Source organism: Myxine glutinosa, chromosome 14 (assembly GCF_964187855.1).
Source record: "Myxine glutinosa chromosome 14, kmMyxGlut1.1, whole genome shotgun sequence".
Taxonomy (NCBI): Eukaryota; Metazoa; Chordata; class Myxini; order Myxiniformes; family Myxinidae; genus Myxine; species Myxine glutinosa.
In genome coordinates this window covers 46075786-46090919 of record NC_136274.1, presented here as the reverse complement: position 1 = coordinate 46090919, position 15134 = coordinate 46075786, and positions in this window count along the sequence as shown.

Sequence of the window (15134 nt, the reverse complement as noted above, 5' to 3'; positions counted from 1 at the left end):
GCCGTGTGTCCTTTTCCTTTGTTGCCTTTATTGGCCTAGCGCAGCGCGACTAGTCAACTTCGAGTATAATCGGTAACTTGTGCAGACGTGGTCATCCCAAAACCGCTCGGTAAAATAACATCTAAGCCACGTCTGTAACAATTGGTGTCGAGGAGTGGAATTCGAACCCGGGACTAAATTTATTAGGCCCAAATTTGTAACAAGTAGAATTGATTCGGAGCGCGTTTACTGCGCTCGACGAAATTATAACGGTCGAAATTTTGTTTTGTTGTATAAAAACCCGTATTTTGAAAGTCGCGCTATGGCAGACCAAGACAGCTGGGGTCCGGTAGGGGAGAGTGAAGCAGGGTCGATCCAGGACCAAATTGAGGGACAAGAGGAGAGCGAAGCAGTGAGGGCGGCAGGGTCGCAAAATAGCGTTGTCATGCACGAGGTGGCCGCGGCGTCCACGCCCGCGACCGTAGTGGCGCCACTGGTGGATTCGAACCTTTTTTTGATAAAAATGAAGGCCCTTATGGACAAAATGATAAACGGAATGAGGGCCGATAGCGAGGAAATGAGGGAGCAAATGAGGGCTGATAGTAAGCGATTGGGTGAGCGATTGGAGGACCAAATGGGGGTAATGGGGAACCGGATGGATGCTCAGGGTGAGCGATTGGAGGGCAAAATAGGGGTAATGAGGGACGAAGCGAGGGGTACCAGTGAGGGATTAGACAATAATTTTAAGGGATTAGACAATAATTTTAAGGGATTAGACAATAATTTTAAGGGATTAGACAATAATTTTAAGGGATTAGACAATAATTTTAAGGGATTAGACATGAAATTTGGGAAATTAGACGATAGATTAGGGGAAATACAGGAGGGGTTAACGGGGGTAGAAAACAGAATGGCCGCTCAAGAGAATCAAATGGAAGGGATGAAAAAAGGGTTAGAGGGGTTAGAAAACACCATGGAAGACAAATTGAGGGACATGAGGGACCAAGCGGAAAGGGAAGTTAACCAAATGGGGCCAGCAGATAGAGGGGGTCAGAATGGGGGTAGAAACCAAACTGGATGCTCACAGGGAGGAAATGGAGCAGATGAGGGTGGCATCTGGGCAGGAGATGCAAGTGATGGGAGAGGAGATCAGAAGAGGAGTGAGTGAGGAGGTCGGAGGAGTGCGCGAGGAGGTGAGGCACTGTAAGGAGCACATGGAGAAGGAGGTGAGAAAGGGGACTGTAAAGTTACAAGGGGGCATAGAGGACCTGACGCAGGAGGTGGAACAGCTGACGGAGGGACAAAAAGGACTAACGGAGCAGGTTCAAAGGAACACTGCGGTATTAGGAGGTTTAAAAGCGACACAAAACGACATAAAAAACGACTTGATAGCGACAAAGAGGGAATGTCAGATGGTACGTGAGGGACTGACAACGAGGTTGGACGAGGTGATAGAGGTAATGGAGACGAAGGACCGGCAGGTGAGGACGCACCTGGAAACGGTCAAGGTAGCCTTAGAGGATGAGCTTGAGGAGACGTACCGGGGAATAAAAGAGGTGAAGCACAAATTAGAAGAAGTGGAAGAAGGGATGAGCGAAATTAAGAAGTGACGGAGAGGGGATAAGAAAGAGATAAAAGAGGAGATAAAAGAATTGGTCCAAAGTCTGTGTTTGGATCGTGATGATGTGCTCATTAACCGGATGAGGGATTCGCAGGTGATGGAGGAGAAGCGAAGAGGAAGAGGACCCGGTGTAAGTGGTGACCAATATGGTCGTGCGTATGATGCGCCAGGGGATTTAAGGAGCTTGGGGGTCGAGATGGACCCGGGTGTTCGTGAGAGGCCGTTGGTGAAGTGTGCGACAGGTCTGGTGTGCGAAAAAGGAGGTGTGCGAGAAAGTCCGACTCTGGGGTGTGTGAGGAAAAAGTGTGTGCCAAGGAGTGAGGGTGCTGGCGAGAGTGAGTCGGTCGTAGCGCGTGTGCGAGGGAGCACATGGAAGCGTGGTGTGGTGAGTGTTACAGAGGGTGTGACGGGAGAGTGTGCGCAGGAGTGTGCGCGAGAAAGGTGTGTGACGGACAGGTGCATGAGGAAGGAGTGCGCTGTCAGAAGTAAGGAAGAGTGTCCACCTGTGGTGAGTGTTACAGAGGGTGTGACGGGAGAGTGTGCGCAGGAGTGTGCGCGAGAAAGGTGTGTGACGGACAGGTGCATGAGGAAGGAGTGCGCTGTCAGAAGTAAGGAAGAGTGTCCACCTGTGGTGAGTGTTACAGAGGGTGTAACGGGAGAGTGTGCGCGAGAAAGGTGTGTGACGGACAGGTGCATGGGGAAAGAGTGTGCTGTCAAGAGTAAGGGTGAGTGCGCTGGCAAGAATGGAGGTGAGAGTATTGAGAGTGACAAGGAGAGTGAGTTGGTTGTGACAGGTGAGCGAGGATGTACACCTGGGATGGAAGGATGCACACCTGGAATGGTAGAGCGTGAGTGGGAATGCACGCTGGAGTTGGTGGTGAGGCACATGGTTGGGTGTGCGAATGAGGGCACACCTGTGATTGTCACAGAGGAGGTGACCGAGGAGGGGGCGCGAAGCGGTGTATTGGTGAGGTGTGCGACCAACGAATGTGTGCCAAAGTGTTCGGTGGTCAGGTGTGTGACCAAGTCGGTGAGTGGAATGAGAGTACCTGGGTGTGTAAGGAAAGGTACGAGGAGCATGGAAACGGCTGGATGTGTGAGCAAGGAACCGGCTGCGGGGTGTAAGCATCCAGGTGAGGCATCGACGATAACCGGGGTAGAGTTTAGAACGACTTATAGCCGAGTCGGGCCCTCGGTGCGTGCTGGGCCTCGCTTTGAACGGCCGCGTCCGTGCTCCACTAGGCGGAGCGGGCAGCCCGATAGAAAGGGTCGTCATGGCGACCACTTTTTGGTGAGGCCCGGCCTATTCGTCAGGCCGCCCGACGGCTCCCTTGGAGCAAGAGGGCGGAAGCTGACGAGCAGGTTGAAAAAATGCTCGACGCAGGTGTGATCGAGCCCTCGGGAAGTCCTTGGATGTCACCTGTTGTGCTGGTCAAAAAGAAGGATGGGACCACGCGGTTCTGCGTGGACTATCGCCAGCTAAACAACGTGACACTCAAGGACTCATATCCCCTGCCAAGGATTGATGACACCCTCGATGCCGTTGCGGGCTCAAATTGGTTCACAACTTTGGACCTCAAGAGTGGGTATTGGCAGGTGGAGCTGGATAGGGCAGGGAAGGAGAAAACGGCATTTTCCACAGGTAAGGGACTGTATCAGTTTACTGTGATGCCGTTTGGTTTGTGTAACGCCCCCGCCACCTTTGAAAGATTGATGGAGCATGTACTAGGCGGCATGCCATGGCAGTCATGCCTGGTGTACCTGGATGACGTCCTGGTACATGCCCAAACGTTCCCCCAGGCAGTAGCTAATTTGGACCAGGTGTTCGGGTGCCTCAGACAGGCAGGGTTGAAGCTGAACCCGAGTAAGTGCACTTTGTTTGCAAGAGAGGTGGCCTATCTAGGTCACGTGATTGGCCGCGAGGGGGTAAAAACGGACCCAGACAAAATTAAAGCGGTAGAGGAGTGGCCCGCACCACGTACCATCAAAGAGGTGCGGGGATTTTTGGGACTCTGCTCCTACTACTGGCGCTTTGTGGCGAAATTTGCGGAGTTGGCCCGTCCCCTCCACCGGCTTACGGAGAAGGGGACGCGATTTAATTGGACACGGGAGTGCCACGAGGCCTTCCAAAAATTGAAGGGGTGTCTAACATCCGCACCCCTTCTAGCTTACCCCACTAGTGACGGGACATTTACCCTGGACACGGATGCGAGCCAGGAAGGATTGGGCGCAGTTTTGTCTCAGACACAGGAGGGCGTGGAGAGAGTGATTGGTTATTATAGTCGGGCCTTAAGTAGGCCCGAGAGAAATTATTGCGTCACTCGCAAAGAGTTATTGGCTATGCTGGCTGCCATGAACCATTTCCACCCGTACTTGTACGGGCGGAAATTTTTGGTTAGAACTGACCATTCCTCCTTGCAATGGCTCCTTCGGTTCAAGGAACCGGAGGGCCAAATTGCAAGGTGGTTGGAAAAGTTGCAGCAGTACGATTTTGATGTGGCCCATAGGGCCGGGAAGGCCCATGGTAATGCGGACGCACTCTCTCGGCGTCCTTGTCTGGGAGAAAACTGCAAATTTTGTGCGAGACACGAGGAGAGGGAACAATTGGGCGATTCGGACCCGACCCTCGTTGTCCGGGCAACCCGGGTGAGAGGGCCAATTTTGCCACTAACTGCAGATGAGGAATTCGGAACTTTGGCATGGAGCACGGCCCAGCAGGAGGATCCTGTCCTGGGGCCAGTGTTCAATTGGGTCAAATTGGGGCAAAGACCAAAGGGGGAAGAGGTCACCCCCCTCGGGGCACAAACAAAGGCATATTGGGCTCAGTGGCAGACCCTGGAATTGAAAGGCAACATCTTGTATCGCAAGTGGGTGGAGGTTCCCTCTGATCGAACTTCCTGGCTGGTGATAGTCCCTGACAAATTCAAGAACGTCATATTGCAACAGGTGCATGGTACCCGCTCCGGCGGCCATTTGGGCAGGACAAAGACAATATCTCGGGTCCGCCGGAGGTTCTATTGGGTGAATATGGGGCGCGACATACAGGACTGGTGTCGGAGATGCGACGCCTGTTCTGCCAAAAAGGGACCAGCACGGAGGATGAGGGCCCCCCTTCAATTACATCAGGTGGGGGCCCCCCTTGAGCGGGTGGCTATGGATATTCTAGGACCGCTGCCCCGCACCCGCCAAGGTAATAAGTATATCCTCGTGGTAATGGACTATTTCACCAAGTGGCCGGAGGCCTACGCCCTCCCCAACCAAGAAGCAGGGGTGGTAGCGCAGGCCTTCGTGGAAGGATTTGTGTGCCGGCATGGGATTCCACAGGAGTTGCACACCGACCAGGGACGAAATTTTGAGAGCAAATTGCTAAAAGATGTGTGCAGTCTCCTGTCAATTCGGAAAACCAGAACAACGCCTTTAAGACCTCAATCTGACGGGATGGTGGAAAGATTCAATCGAACTCTAATCCAACAACTGGCACTGTTCACCGCCACCCGTCAGGATGACTGGGACGAACATCTCCCTTACTTGCTCATGGCCTACCGAACCAGCCAGCACGGGGCCACCGCATGCAGTCCAGCGTTGCTTATGTATGGGCGGGAGTTACGGGCTCCCGCCGACTTGCTATGCGGTCCCGTGCCAGACACAGTGGTTAACCCGCCGAGGGAGGGGTACGCACGTCACCTAGAGGAAGGCATGGAGCTAGTCCATGCCTTCGCCCGCCGCCAACTCCATCTGGCGGGGGAAAAGATGAAGCGCAGGTACGACGACCGGAGCCAGGGGAGTCAATACGCTCCGGGGATGAAGATTTGGTTCTTTAATCCCCGGAGGCGGAAGGGAAGGTGCCCAAAACTCACCTCCCCCTGGCAAGGCCCAGGAGTCGTCCTGTCGCAAATCTGTGACGTGGTCATTAAGATCAAAATGGGGCCACGAGCCCTCCCTCGGATCGTCCACGCCGACCGGATAAGACCTTACACCGGCGAGCAGGCGCCCCCGTGGATTGCCTCGGCTTTAGATGCCGAGGCGGGACCCAGTACCTCTGAATAAGGGGGGCTTATTAGTGCCAGAGGACTGGGGGATTGAGGAGCGATGTGCCCGGTGGGTAAGAGTGGCATCCCTGCCACCCTGCCCAAGGGGGGGCAAAGGAGCAATAGTTTATGGGGTGTATGGCAGTGAAAACTAGCCCGGGAGGGTTAGGATATAACGGTAGGGATCTAGAGAAGATGACCTTAGGTAACGTTAAGTTTAGTTAGTGACTGATACCTGTAGTGGGGACGCAGGTAGATTAGTGTGGATGATAATGACGAGGGAGCGCAATAGTTTAAAGGGACAACTGGGAAGCGCAAGTTTCAGAGGGGAGTAGTTAGATGAGATGATGCCGTGTGGTTGAGAGTTGAACAGGTGTGATTGCACAGGTGTGCAACTGGACAGGTGTGTGGAACAGTGTATGAGTAGTGAGTGAGTGGATCAGCGCGAATGCGCTTGGGGAGAGAAGGGTGCAGGTGGCACCAGGTGTGAGAGCACAGGTGTGCAAGTACAGGTGTGTGGAGAGAGTTGGAGTAAGGGGTACGGAGTGGTGTGCATGGTGCGAAGGTGTGGATGGGGAAGAGTGGACCCCTTTCACGAGTACCCGGGGCGGGTAGTGTAAGTGTTAGGTAGAGGGTATAGGTAAATTGTGGTTGGATATTGGCATTTGTGGTGCGGTTGCAGAATGGTGTTGTGGATGGGTGCATTAGTGTTGTGGAAATGGCTGGGCGTGTAGCCTGTAAGTGTGTGTAGTTGGTTGGGCACTCCACCACTGTGAGGATGTCGGCCAGGTGAGGCCGCAGGTGGGCTCTGGGAGCCGGTAGAGTTGTGGATGGGGCCCGAGGATCCGGAGGACGGACCCGGGTAGCCCAGTGCCAGAGAGGGCACCGAGTGGGGAGAGAGCCAGAGGGCCTTCCCCAGGTAGTTAGGTTAGGGTGAGGAGCAGGTAAGCTCGGAGGCAACTGCAGTGGTGGAGGTGTGCAGGTGGGTAGACCCACTGGGAGAGGTACACGCCACAGCCCAGAAATTGTGCGAGGGCACCGGGAGATGAATCGGGGGAGTGAGACCCCAAATTGAAAAGCACCACAGTTTGGCCAATGGGAATTGGTTTTTAGAACCCATAGTGTAAGAGGGCCAATGGTTTGGCCGGAGAGAGACCCCGGGTAGTGTAAAGTTGTTAAAGTCATTTAGGAAATAGTTAGGATTGATGAACCTGTCGCACCATACGCAGCCACTTACCTGTGGTGATGATGATGACTCCACACCTGTGTTTTCTTGGTTTGTAGCAGGAAATGAGATTGCTGTGGATTTGTGAGACGCATCACGACGTGGATGAGACATTGGGGTGATTCCATCTCTCCCTCCTTAGGAGGGACTGATGATGAGTTGGAGATGGCAAATTATGATGTTGAGTTGGAGATGGCAAATTATGATGTTGAGTTGAAAATGGCAAATTTGATTGGTTAGGAGGGAGAGAAGACGAATTTGGTTTATGGGAGGAACGGGGAAGACAGTAGGGATGTTTGTTGATTTGTAAAGTAGATGTTTATGGGTAGTGTTGTGTTGTGTGGATACAGTAAGGGGTAAGGGAGGGGCCATGTAGGTTACCTGGTGGGGGGGGGGGGGCGTACGATAGAAACGTACCTGTCTCACCTGGTTCCCATGTGCCCCCAGTGTGCATCATCTTACATTGCGTGCACTTTTGCGCCCTTACCACCTTACTCTCTTGTCTGCTTCTTTTGTCTCCCACCTCCGAGGATCTGGCTTTGGGGTAGAGAGAGAGGAGAGAGAGGTGCTGGCTTCGCAGTTGTGGGCCTGCACTTTCGCTGCTTGCTGCTTGGATCGATACACCATATGGACCGCAATGTTTGTGGCCACCCACAATGGACCGCAGCTCTTTTGCGGCCAAGCACCACCCGTGGAAGGACCTATGGGTCAACGTGGCACCTATGCCAAACAGGTGAACCACTAACAGTTGGCCCCCTGACGGCCGCAATATAGAAATGGACGCGGTTGGCGCCTTTCTTTATTTTTGAAAAGAAGTAAGAAGGCCAAGTGCACCACACGAAGGCAAGACCAGCAGCAGCCACACAATGATTCAGAGACACTTTATTGGTGCACCGGATGGTGCTCACTGTGTGATGGGGTGGTGCTTGATGCTTGGAAGGGGTGCTCTGCACATTATTAAAGGCCGTAGGCCACAGAGCACTCGTGGGTTGGTGTATCGATGCTAGCATGCGTGCTCTCTCTATGCATAACATCTGCATGTGTTCCTCCAAAAACAGGTCCTGGATCGTAGTGTAAATATCAGCGTAGTCTTGTGTAAATAATGCTCCCTACCGGCTGTATGTTTAGTTTGAGGATTCTTTCCGGATTCGGTTATCCTGTGGGTGTGTTTCTGTGAGGAGAAGGGTGCAACGTCGCAGGGGGACATATTTACTCATTTGTGAATATCTGTAAAACTGTCGCACTCAGGGTAGAGTTAATAGTAGAGGGAACTACATTGCGTGCCACACTAAAGTAGGTAAAAATTTATCGGGTCGGGACGCCCCGAGGGTAGAGAAGGGTGCAATGTTGCGAATATGGAATTTGGCCTCCATATCCGCTTGTAAATATTCCCCTATTTCCCCAATACTCCCCAACTATCCCCAATCCCCCATTCCCTAGTCCCATTGTCTGTAAACAACAATCAGTAGAGCCGACCTTCCCCTTATTCCCCCATTAAATGTCGTGCCCAGGTCCACCGCACCACACGTAGACAACTTTCGGACATCTTGCTAGTTATTCTTAGTCTATGTCAGTTAAGGCCTCGTTTCCATTAATTATGACTCTTCGTTGCACCAGAATGTGATTATATGGCACCAGTAGTGAGTTTAGGACCTTTCCCATACCTCCTCCCATCTTCTTCCCCGTCTACAACAACAGAGGGGCACGGCGCTGCGCGGGGGGGAGTGTGCGTCCTCCCACCGGCTCGGTTAGCCGCCATCGACAATGCGCTCCAGACAACGCGCTCCAGACCATGCGCTCCACGGGGTTACCACAAAGGGGCTCCTTGTCAGCTCCTCGTCAAGGGCGGAGCCGGTAACCCCCCCGCATGCACCCAATGAGAAGCGACGTGCCGATTCCACGAGGCGGAGCTAACGAGCCGAGGGCGTGTCACTCCCCGCCGGATATACGCGGCCCCGCGCCGGATGTGACGTCAGATGCCCCCCAGCTTGAGCAGACAAGACGCCATCCGAGCGCTGCGACCTCCCCGCATCTCTAGACCGGACCGGGTCGACCCTGTCCTTGAGCCAAGAGTGCACCTTGAGCCATCGATACCCGCTGTCCTTTCCATCAATCCCCGTGTGAGTCAGCTTTGTCCCGTTTATCTGTCGTCTGTTGGGAATAATATAAGATTGTGTCTAAGTGCTTGTCTTTCTATGTTGTACCTCTCGTCCCTGTAATCTGACCTTCCGAACGAATATAATCTCCTCCGGAGGTCTTGAGAACTGAACCCTGGGTGTCGTGTCATTTGAAACCCAGCCGTGTGTCCTTTTCCTTTGTTGCCTTTATTGGCCTAGCGCAGCGCGACTAGTCAACTTCGAGTATAATCGGTAACTTGTGCAGACGTGGTCATCCCAAAACCGCTCGGTAAAATAACATCTAAGCCACGTCTGTAACAATATATATATATGTATATATATGTATATATATATATATTGTTACAGATACGACTTTGATGGTATGGTGGGCCGAGCGGGATGGCCGCCGTATCCGTACAAGTTACCCGATTGTGCCCGAATGTTAACTAATCGCGCTACGCTGGCTCAATAGGAAAGAGAAGACACCCGGCTGGGTTATAATGACACAATACGACACCAGGGTTTCGATTCTCAAGTATATTCGTACGGAAAAAGGTTAGATTACAGGGGCTAGAGGTATATTACAGGAAGACAGGCACTTAGACACACTCTTATATTATCCCCGGACAGACGACAGACACACGGGACAAAATGCTGACTCACACGGGGGTTGATGAAAAGGGGAGGCAGGTCGCGATGGCTCAGGTGCACCTGGCTCAGGGACAGAATCACGTACGGGGGTGTCCAGAGATGCGTGAAGGTATCACAGCGCTTGTGGGTCGCGACTTTGGTCTCAAGCTGGGGAGGTCGCTCAGCGCTCGGGAGGGTGGCGTCTTTTCCTTCCAAGCTCGGGGCGCATCTCTCGTCACGTCCGGCGCGGGGCCGCGTATATATCCGGCGGGGAGTGACACGCCCTCGGCTCGTTAGCGCCGCCCCAGATGGCATCGGCCCATGGCTTCTCATTGGGTGCGGGGGTTACCGGCTCCGCCCTTGACGAGGGGCCGACAGGGAGCCCCTTCGTGGTAACCCCGTGGAGCGCGTGGTCAATGGTGGCTAACCGAGCCGGAAGGAGGACGCCCACTCCCCATGCCGTCACCGCGCCGCCCCCCTCTTTTGTTGTTGTTGTTGTAGTTGGCGCTTCTTCATGGGGAAGAGATGCGGAGAGGTATGGGGAGGTCCTAAACTTCCTAACAGGTGCCATATAATCACATTCTGGTGCAACGAAGAGTCATAATTAATGGAAACAAGTCCTTAACTGACATAGATTAAGAATAACTAGCAAGATGTCCTATAATTGTCTACGTGTGGTGCGGGGGACCTGGGCACGACATTTAATGGGGGGATGAAGGGGAAGATCGGCTCTAATGGGTGTTGTTTACAGACAATGGGACTAGGGAATGGGGTAAGGGAGAGTTGGGGAGTATCGGAGAAAATAGGGGAATATTTACAAGCGGATATGGAGGCCAAATTCCATATTCGCAACATTGCACCCTTCTCTACCCTCGGGGCGTCCCGACCCGATAAATTTTTACCTACTTTAGTGTGGCACGCAATGTAGTTCCCTCTACTATTAACTCTACCCTGAGTGCGACAGTTTTACTGATATTCACAAATGAGTAAATATGTCCCCCTGCGACGTTGCACCCTTCTCCTCACAGAAACACACCCACAGGATAACCGAATCCGGAAAGAATTCTCAAACTAAACATACAGCCGGTAGGGAGCATTATTTACAAGACTACGCTGCTATTTACACTACGATCCAGGACCTGTTTTTGGAGGAACACATGCAGATGTTATGCATAGAGAGAGCGCGCTTGCCAACATCGATACACCAACCCACGAGTGCTCTGTGGCCGACGGCCTTTAATAACGTGCAGAGCACCCTTTCCTGAGCATCAACAGCACCACCCCACCACCAATCGGTGCAGTCACCATTGTTCATTGGAATAAAAATAACTTCAACAACCCCTAACCCTGCAGGTGTCTCTTGCTCTTCTTGTGGTGCACTTGGTGGTGTTAACTATTAGTGGTTCACCTGTATGGCATAGGTGCCACGTTGATCCATAGGTCCATCCCCGGGTGGTGCTTGGCCGCAAACGAACTGCGGTCCATTGTGGGTGGCCACAAACATTGCGGTCCATATGGTGTATCGATCCCGGCAGCAAACAGCGAAAGTGCAGGCCCACAACTGCGCAGCCAGCACCTCTCTCTCCTCTCTCTCTACCCCAAAGCCAGATCCTCGGAGGTGGGAGACAAAAGAAGAAACAAGTGAGTAAGGTGGTAAGGGCGCAAAAGTGCACGCAATGTAAGGTGATGCACACTGGGGGCACATGGGAACCAGGTGAGACAGGTACGTTCCTATCGTACGCCCCCCCCCACCAGGTAACCTACATGGCCCCTCCCTTACCCCTTACTGTATCCACACAACACAACACTACCCATAAACATCTACTTTACAAATCAACAAACATCCCTACTGTCTTCCCCGTTCCTCCCATAAACCAAATTCGTCTTCTCTCCCTCCTAACCAATCAAATTTGCCATTTCCAACTCTCATCAAAATTTGCCATCTCCAACTCAACATCAAAATTTGCCATCACCAACTCAACATCAAAATTTGCCATCACCAACTCAACATCAAAATTTGCCATCACCAATTCATCATCAGTCCCTCCTAGGGAGGGAGAGATGGAATCACCCCAATGTCTCATCCACGTCGTGATGCGTCTCACAAATCCACAGCAATTTCATTTCCTGCACAAAACAAAGAAAACACAGGTGTGGAGTCATCATCATCACCACAGGCAAGTGGCTGCGTATGGTGCGACAGGTTCATCAATCCTAACTATCTCCTAAATGACTTTAACAACTTTACACTACCCGGGGTCTCTCTCCGGCCAAACCATTGGCCCTCTTACACTATGGGTTCTAAAAACCAATTCCCATTGGCCAAACTGTGGTGCGCTTCAATTTGGGGTCTCACTCCCCCGATTCATCTCCCGGTGCCCTCGCACAATTTCTGGGCTGTGGCGTGTACCTCTCCCAGTGGGTCTACCCACCTGCACACCTCCACCACTGCAGTTGCCTCCGAGCTTACCTGCTCCTTGCCCTAACCTAACTACCTGGGGAAGGCCCTCTGGCACTCTCCCCACTCGGTGCCCTCTCTGGCACTGGGCTACCCGGGTCCGTCCTCCGGATCCTCGGGCCCCATCCACAACTCTACCGGCTCCCAGAGCCCACCTGCGGCCTCACCTGGCCGACATCCTCACAGTGGTGGAGTGCTCAACCAACTACACACACTAACAGGCTACACGCCCAGCCATTTCCACAACACTAATGCACCCATTCACAACACCATTCTGCAACCGCACCACAGATGCCAATATCCAACCACAATTTACCTGCACCCTCTACCTAACACTTACACTACCCGCCCCGGGTGCTCGTGAAAGGGGTCCACTCTTCCCCCATCCACACCTTCGCACCATGCACACCACTCCGTACCACTCACTCCAACTCTCTCCACACACCGGTACCTGCACACCTGTGCTCTCACACCTGGTGCCACCTGCACCCTTCTCTCCCCAAGCGCATTCGCGCTGATCCACAACACTCATTACTCACACACTGCTCCACACACCTGTCCAGTTGCACACCTGTGCAATCACACCTGTTCCATCCTCACACACACGGCATCATCTCAGCTAACTACTCCCTTCTGAAACTTGCGCTTCCCAGTCGTCCCTTTAAACTATTGCGCTCCCACGTCATTATAATCCACACTAATCTGCCTGCGTCCCCACTACAGGTATCAGTCACTAACTAACCTTAACGTTACCTAAGGTCATCTTCGCTAGATCCCTACACACCATATCCTAACCCACCCGGGCTAGTTTTCACTGCCATACACCCCATAAGCTATTGCTCCTTTGCCCCCCCATGGGAAGGATGGTGGATTTGCCATCCCACCACATCGGGGGTCTCTCACTATCAATTTTGTTCGTCCAGATTTCCAACCAATTCAAAAATTTTTCATTTACTGCCAATTCTATTCACTTTTCTAAATTTTGTATCAAATCACGACTATCACTATCACCATCACCCGTCTACTTATTAGGTCCTCTCGGTGCGCCAATCCCTGTCCAAAGCCCGGCTTCGTAAAGCCAAGCAATGGATGCTGGTTGTTTTGTGCCGGCGGCTGGATGCGTCCGGCACTCGGTGCAGGGACGGGGGCTTACCCGGGCCGAGATCCCACGCATCACCTCGGCGTGGAGCCATCCAATGTCCCGATCTCGACCTGCCGGCACGTCTCACCAAAAAGTGGTCGCCATGACGACCCTTTCTATCGGGCTGCCAGCTCCGCCTATTGGAGCACGGACGCGGCCGTTCAAAGCGAGGCCCAGCGTGGGTCGCGCACGGCGGTCCTTTCGAACCCGCCGTGGCTCGGATCCCCGCTGGTTCTCGCGGCACGCGAAGCCCGGCACGCACCGAGGGCCCGCTTCGGCTAAAAGTCGACCTAACCTTTAACCTGTGTAACGTCGATGCTTCACCTGGATTCTTACACCCCGAAGCCCGTTCCTTGCTCACACATCCAGCCGTGCCCATCCTCCTCGTACCTTTCCTTACACACCCAGGTACCCTCATTCCACTCACAGCCTTGGTCACACACCTGACCACCGAACACTTTGGCACACATTCGTCGCTCGCACACCTCACCAATACACCTCTTCGCGCCCCCTCCTCGGTCACCTCCTCTGTGACAATCACAGGTGTGCCCTCATTCGCACACCCAACCACGTGCCTCACCACCAACTCCAGCGTGCATTCCCACTCACGCTCTACCATTCCAGGTGTGCATCCTTCCATCCCAGGTGTACATCCTCGCTCACCTGTCACAACTAACTCACGCTCCATGTCACTCTCACTACTTTCACCTCCATTCCTGACAGCGCACTTTTTCCTCACACATCCCAGAGTCGGACTTTCTCGCACACCTCCTCTTTCGCACACCAGACCTGTCGCACACTTCACCAACGGCCTCTCACGAACACCCGGGTCTATCTCGACCCCCAAGCCTATTAAATCACCTGGCGCATCATACGCACGACCATATTGGTCACCACTTACACCGGGTCCTCTTTCTCTTCGCTTCTCCTCCATCACCTGCGAATCCCTCATCCGGTTAATGAGCACATCATCACGATCCGAACACAGACTTTGGACCAATTCTTTTACTTCCTCCTTTATCTCTTTCTTATCCTCTCTCCGTCGCTTCTTAATTTCGCTCACCCCTTCTTCCACTTCCTCTAATTTTTGCTTCATCTCCTTCATCTCTTCGTGCGCCCCTTTAAGTTCTTCCTCTAACTCCACTTTATTTTTTTCTATGTGCTCCCGCACCTCCCGCTCTTTAACCTCCATTACCTCTACCACCTTGTCCATTTTCCTCGTCAGGTCCTCATGTACCGTCTGGCACTCTTTTTTAATTACCCCTACGTCCTTTTTCATCTCCTTCTGTGTCGATTTTAAACCCTCTATTACCGCTGTGTTCTTCTTTACCTGGTCCCCCAGCTCCCTTTGTCCCACTGTCAGTTGTTCTACTCCCAGCGTCAACTCCTCTATACCACCTTGCAATTTTACAGTCCCCTTTCTCACCTCTTTCTCCATGCGCTCCTTACAGTGCCTCACCTCCTCGCGCACTCCTCCGACCTCCTCACTCACTCCTCTTCTGATCTCCTCTCCCATCACTTGCATCTCCTGCCCAGATGCCACCCTCATCTGCTCCATTTCCTCCCTGTGAGCATCCAGTTTGGTTTCTACCCCCATTCTGACCCCCTCTATCTGCTGCTCCATTTGTTTAACTTCCCTTTCCGCTTGGTCCCTCATGTCCCTCAATTTGCCTTCCATACTGTTTTCTAACCCCTCTAACCCTTTTTGCATCCCTTCCATTTGATTCTCTTGAGCGGCCATTCTGTTTTCTACCCCCGTTAACCCATTCTTTACTTCTTTTATCCCGTTGTCTAACTCCTCAAAATTATTGTCTAACTTCTCAATTTTCTTGTCTAACTCCTCAAAATTATTGTCTAACTTCTCAATTTTCTTGTCTAACTCCTCAAAATTATTGTCTAACTTCTCACTGGTACCCCTCGCTTCGTCCCTCATTA